Source organism: Silurus aristotelis (genome assembly GCF_946808225.1).
Source record: "Silurus aristotelis genome assembly, chromosome: 8".
Classification (NCBI taxonomy): domain Eukaryota; kingdom Metazoa; phylum Chordata; class Actinopteri; order Siluriformes; family Siluridae; genus Silurus; species Silurus aristotelis.
The window spans coordinates 160001-166240 of NC_139581.1; the positions used below are offsets into that span (position 1 = coordinate 160001).

Genomic DNA, 6240 nt, shown 5'->3' on the forward strand with positions numbered 1-6240 from the left:
CACCTGATTGAGAAGCTGAGCCTACTGGGCCTAAACACCTGCCTCTGCAACTGGATCCTGGACTTCCTGAATGGAAGACCTCAGTCCACCCCGGACCCCCGAGAACAGCATCTCCAGCACCACCACACTGAGCACCTCATGGCTGTGTGCTTAGTCCACCGCTGTTCACTCTGCCAAATCATGTATATCAATGCACAGCTCGAACCACATAATCATGTTCACAGATGACATGACAGTGGTGGGTCTCATCAGCAAGCTCGGCCCACAGAGAGGAGGTGCAACAGTTAACAGCCTGGTGTAGAGCAACAACCTGTCTCAGTTTAAACGTTAACTAAACTAAAGGGAAGGTTGTTGACTTCAAGAGATCACAGAGCAGCTATTCTTCACTGATCATCAATGGATCCTTCATGGAGATGGTCAAGAGCACCAAGTTCCTTGGTGTACATCTGGCGGAGAACTTTACTTGGTCACTCAACACAAGCGCCATCACCAAAAAAGCCCACAGCATCTCTACTGAGTAGGCTGAGGAAAGCCCATCTCCCTCCCCCCATCTTGTCCACGTTCTACAGGGGGACTACTGAGCTGAGAGCATCCTGAGCGGCTGCATCACTGCCTGATTAGGAAACTGCTCCGTCTCGGATCACAAGGCACTACAGAGGATAGTGAGGACAGCTGAGAAGATCATCAGAGTCTCTCCCTCTTCCATTATGGACATTTACACCACACGCTGCATCTGCAAAGTCAAAAGCATTGTGGAGGACTCCCCCCCCCCCCTTCCACCCACACACACACACACACTTTTTACTCTGCCTCCATCAGAGAAGCAGTTACAAAGCATTCAGGCCTCAAATACAGGCTGTGCCATTAGGTTCAACACACCGAACTGAACACACACACAGTCCACCGTAAAAGTGCACCGTAAACGTACACGCGCGCGCTCCACCGTAAACGTACACGCGCGCGCTCCACCGTAAACGTACACGCGCGCGCTCCACCGTAAACGTACACGCGCGCGCTCCACCGTAAACGTACACGCGCGCTCCACCGTAAACGTACACGCGCGCGCTCCACCGTAAACGTACACAGTCCACACACACAGTCCACACACACAGTCCACACACACAGTCCACACACACAGTCCACACACACAGTCCACACACACAGTCCACACACACAGTCCACACACACAGTCCACACACACAGTCCACACACACAGTCCACACACACACACCACTTTAAAATCGCATGTGTGCAATCCACAAGGACAGACAGAGCCGCCAGACACCGAGATAAAGAGAGACAGGTCCAACACACAGAGAGAGAGTGAGAGAGATCGAGAGACAGGTCCGATAGACACAGCCCTTTCTGTCCAACAGAAATAGAGACCGGTCCGACAGAGACAGACACTGGTCCATTAGAGAGAGACGGGTCCGACAGAGACACAGGTCCACCAGACAGGGGTCAGACAGAAAAACAAAGAGACATGTCCGACAGAAATAGAAACGCTGGTCCAAAAGAGGGAGAGACGGGTCCCGAGCTAGAGAGAGAGAGAGAGATAAGTTACCAGAGGTGGGGATGTGTATCTATTTATCGTCACTGAATCAGCATAGAGGCTTAAATTGCCATTGCAACAGTTTCTCCATTCCAGCATTCATAAAAATACAGGAACTGTGTGTGTGTGAAAAAGTCAGTGTGTGTAAAATGAATAAAAATGCTGGGAAATCCCCCTCCCCCCACCTGATGTCATACCTGATCTCTCAAACCTGTTGTGAGAATCTGAAGCTGTGTGTGTGTGAGCATGAGTGGACAGACATAGACAAGAGAAAGAGTATGAATGAGAGCAAAGCCAAGGGGACATTCATTCATTCATTCATCTTCTCCCGCTTATCCGTAATTCGGGTCGCGGGGGCAGCAGTCTAAGCAGATTCCCCAGACACTTCTCCGTGTCCAGGGATCGGGCTGTCAAGGCCCCCGCCTTCGACTGCTGCCCAATCCTCTCAGCACCGGTCCCTTACGGTCCCTCCTGCAGGTGGTGAGCCCACGGGAAGGCGGCCCCACGTCGCTCCGACGTCACGGTCCTTGATTTGTTTTTCTCGTAAGGGTAGGGTTAGGGTTACACGCGCGCGCGCACCATACCACTTACGGCCTTACCACTCTGAGAACGCTCGATCTCGCCAAGGGGACAGAGGGAGAATAATATAATGTGGTGAGAGTGAGTCAGATAAGAGAAGACAGATAAGAGGAGACAGATAAGAGGAGAGTGAGACGGAGAGGGACAGGAGGGAGGAGGATGAGGGGATGATACAGGGGGAGGATCAGTGAGAAGGAAAAGGCCACATATTTTGTCACTATGCTTTAGAGGAGGAGACTGACATAAAATAAACCACACACACGTCTCAGTGTGAGCCACATCTACTCAATCTCAGAGCTTCACATCCATAGTACAGCTCAGAAAACCACCATCGTGTGGGTGTGTGTGGGTAAAACAGTTCCTCTTCTCATTTAAACACAACCAGTCTACAGCAACAAGCTTGGGTTATCAACAAATTAACTCATTTCAGTCCAGCATCCACACACATCTGATTCATTTGAATGTATTTATGACTTCATTTTGATAAATTCCTAAATATTGAACCCGTGTGTTTGATACTTTTTATATTACGGGATAGAAAATATTGTATTTAAACAAAACCAATAATACAGCAAGCGACCAGTACAACACCTATCCCCTTAACACTGGATCACACACACACCACTCCAGGGCTGTAACAGTTAGATTATAAAAATGCATTGAATGGGAAATGATGGACTTGATTAAAACTGGACTTTACTCAGACCAAGCCCCTGAGTGTAATTTGCAGGATCAGACACCACACACTGTACACCCCAATAACAACCTTCATCACAGAGACTTACTGCATGTACTGGAGCTCACACACACACACACACACGGCTTTCTCTCCCAACATTGTCCTATTTCGTGTGTGCAACTAGCAAACAAGCACGCGCTCTCTCTCTCTCTCATTTACACACGGCTTCATATCTGCTCCATGAGTGGATAAACACACACACTAAAGAGATGCCATGTTGAGTGAAACACAGCTCCTTCAGTTGACATTTATTGGAGAGATGGAGCAGGTTTTACAGCTAAAGTGTGTGTGTGTGTGTGTGTGTGTAAGAGAGAGAGAGAGAGAGTGTGTGGGAGAGAGTGAGTGCGTGTGAGAGAGAGAGTGAGTGGGTTTGAGTGTGAGAGTGAGAGGGTTTGAGTGTGAGAGGGTTTGAGTGTGAGTGTGAGAGGGTTTGAGTGTGAGAGTGAGAGGGTTTGAGTGTGAGAGTGAGAGGGTTTGAGTGTGAGAGTGAGAGGGTTTGAGTGTGAGAGTGAGAGGGTTTGAGTGTGAGAGTGAGAGGGTTTGAGTGTGAGAGTGAGAGGGTTTGAGTGAGAGAGTGAGAGGGTTTGAGTGAGAGTGTGAGAGGGTTTGAGTGAGAGTGAGAGGGTTTGAGTGTGAGAGGGTTTGAGTGTGAGAGGGTTTGAGTGAGAGAGTGAGAGGGTTTGAGTGAGAGAGTGAGAGGGTTTGAGTGAGAGTGTGAGAGGGTTTGAGTGAGAGTGAGAGGGTTTGAGTGTGAGTGTGAGAGGGTTTGAGTGTGAGTGTGAGAGGGTTTGAGTGTGAGTGTGAGAGGGTTTGAGTGTGAGTGTGAGAGGGTTTGAGTGTGAGTGTGAGAGGGTTTGAGTGTGAGAGGGTTTGAGTGTGAGAGGGTTTGAGTGTGAGAGGGTTTGAGTGTGAGTGAGAGATGTGTTCCTGTGATAGAAATAAGATATGTATAATCACCCTGATACCAGGCGCGCGCGCACACACAGGAGTGTAAGATTGTTGTAATATTGCTGAATTGTGTTCAGTGACGCGGTTTGAGAAAATTATTAAACTTTTTAGTGCGCGCGCTTGCGTGCGTTAGCTTGTAGCCTGTTAGCATGGAGTGACGAGACAATGAGGACACAAGCCAGTAGGTCCAGCACATTATTAGCATTTACACACACACTTTCCATACGATCTGATACACCAAACACACAAACGGTACCACACCGACACACGGTTCCGCTCCAGCAGCACTCTGGAGTCACACACGCCAGGTGCTGAACCCCGGGTTGTGGTGGTGCCGTGCTGCACGAGAAGTTCAGGAACAATCCCCCACAGGGACTGACCATCTGGCCTCCAGAGGAACCTTCTTTACACGGCATTGTCCTGTCCTCGGACACTTCCCCAGTCCACAGTCTTACTCAGAACCAGGGAACAAAAACTCTCCAAACGCGGAACACGAACCACCCGGAGCCGCTCCAGCTCCGCAGAGGGGGTTCCTCTGCGGTTTGCTTTGTGGACCCTCGGTCACTCCGAGTTCCTCACCTCGTGTAGTGCGGAGTTAGCCTGCGCTAGCCAACACGCAGCTCACACACACACACACACACACACACACACACCAGATGTACAAACTCTGCGGTGAATATCTTTAAAGTGTGTACGTTTTAAATCCGGTTTTATTACAGCTTATTATTATTATTATTATTTCCCTCTGAAGTGAAGTAGCACTAATTATCCTGTACAATGAAGAAAAGGTAAAGGTGGACGGGCTAAACATGCTAATGCTAACCCGGGAGTTGGGAGTCACGATGAAACACACAGAAAGTTCTAATATAATAAACTACAATCCCCGGAGTGGTGAAGTAAACACGGGGGGATAAAGCGACGGCCGGAGCTGAAGGTTTGAGGGTAAAACTCGTGTAAAGTCCCGCGGTGAAGCCGCTTCACCTCACCGTACAGGAGCGCGGATGAATGAGTGGAGCGCGTCCTCGGTACCTCAGGGTCGGAGCTTCAGCGCGCGGGTACAGGACACCGACTTCCATCGAAAACCTGAGGAAATGTCTTACCGTGTGTGTGTGTGTTTCGACTCCTCAGCGCGGTGTGTGTGTGTGTGTGAGAGAGAGCGAGGGAGAGAGCGGCTTTCTCACCTCACGGATTTAAACTCCACAGGGCTCTGTCCCGCTTCAACAGCGTCGAATTTCCGCCGTTTTTTCGGTGTAAACTGCTCCCCGGAAGACTCCTGTTCTCCGCCCCGAGCTCGAGCCCGGCTTTATTTCACTTTTTATCCCGTACGAAACCCCCCTAAAAAAATCCCGGTCCCGGTGTCGTCTCACACTCTCTCCGTCCTCGCGCACACGCACCAACTCCTCTTTCTCTGTATCTCGAGCGAGCGGCCGGACGCGCGCACCTTCCAACAGGCAGGGAGCGCGTTCACGTGAGAGGCGCGCAGATAACACCGGAGCGCGCACGGGGGGGGGGGGGGGGGTTGTTGAGTGACCTCGCGGATTCTTTGTGACGTAACGGTGCTCTCCTCCTCTCACAGGTCTGCCCCCCCCCTTAAACCCATTACCCCCCTCTTAACCCTCCCCTCCCTATATAGCCCCGCCCACCCCTCCTCCTCTTTACCCTATCACACTATCAGTCACCGGGTTGCCAGTTTACACCATCATTTTACTCTGTTTATTTTATATTATTATTATTTCTGTAAAGTCCAAACACACCAGAAAACATCTCCCTTTGATAAAACCCTCACTTCACTTCAGTCTTATTCCTGGTGTGTTTTAACAGTGGACATTTTCCCAAAGCAGCTTTACAGAGATAAAGAGTTTGAGCAGAGGTGGACAAAGTACATAAAGCAGTAAAAAGTCTCCTTTTAAACTTTCACTTAAGTAAAAGTATACAAGTTTTTGCCTTCAAATGTACTTAAGTTTCCAATTGCTATAATTTATTATAAATCTAATGTTCCTATGATCATTTTAATTCACAAGACTCTTCACTGAATCACCTCAGTTTCTGTGTAAAGACTCGAATGTGACTCTCAGCACACTGATCTATTAATAGAATGATATTAATGACTCAAACACTGATTGATTTCTATTACAATCATCATAAACACAAAACCTTCTTCAAAATAAAACGTGTAAACGAGGTCACGTGTGAGGTGGGGAGTTCGAGTCTGGAGTTTCTTCATCATTTATTCCTCTCTAAATGTTCTGCTTGATGTTGAACTGATGCTGAACTGTATGTTGGTGATCAGGAGATGCACCGAGCGCCGATCAGAACACGTGTAAAACAGAGCGTGCGCTCGATCCTGATTGGTGACTCGCTGAGTGTTTCACCAGTTACGTTTTTATCTTCATTAAAAAAGGAAAATGTAGTTAAAAGTAAA

General features: G+C 48.7%; 1 protein-coding gene across 5 annotated transcripts in view; it reads right to left on the bottom strand.

Annotated features, from left to right (window-relative positions):
- The window catches only part of chd7 (chromodomain helicase DNA binding protein 7), a 60979-nt gene extending 55625 nt beyond the window's left edge, over nt 1-5354 (bottom strand). For 2 of the 5 annotated variants that reach the window (XM_083547719.1, XM_083547718.1), the window contains exon 1: nt 5000-5354. The gene's annotated coding sequence lies outside the window, so the exon portion shown is untranslated. Of the gene's footprint in view, nt 1-4804; nt 4902-4999 lie in introns of those variants that run through there. The other 3 variants (XR_014534582.1, XM_083547717.1, XM_083547716.1) reach the window with 3 other exon arrangements.
- Between the last annotated feature and the right edge of the window lie 886 nt (nt 5355-6240).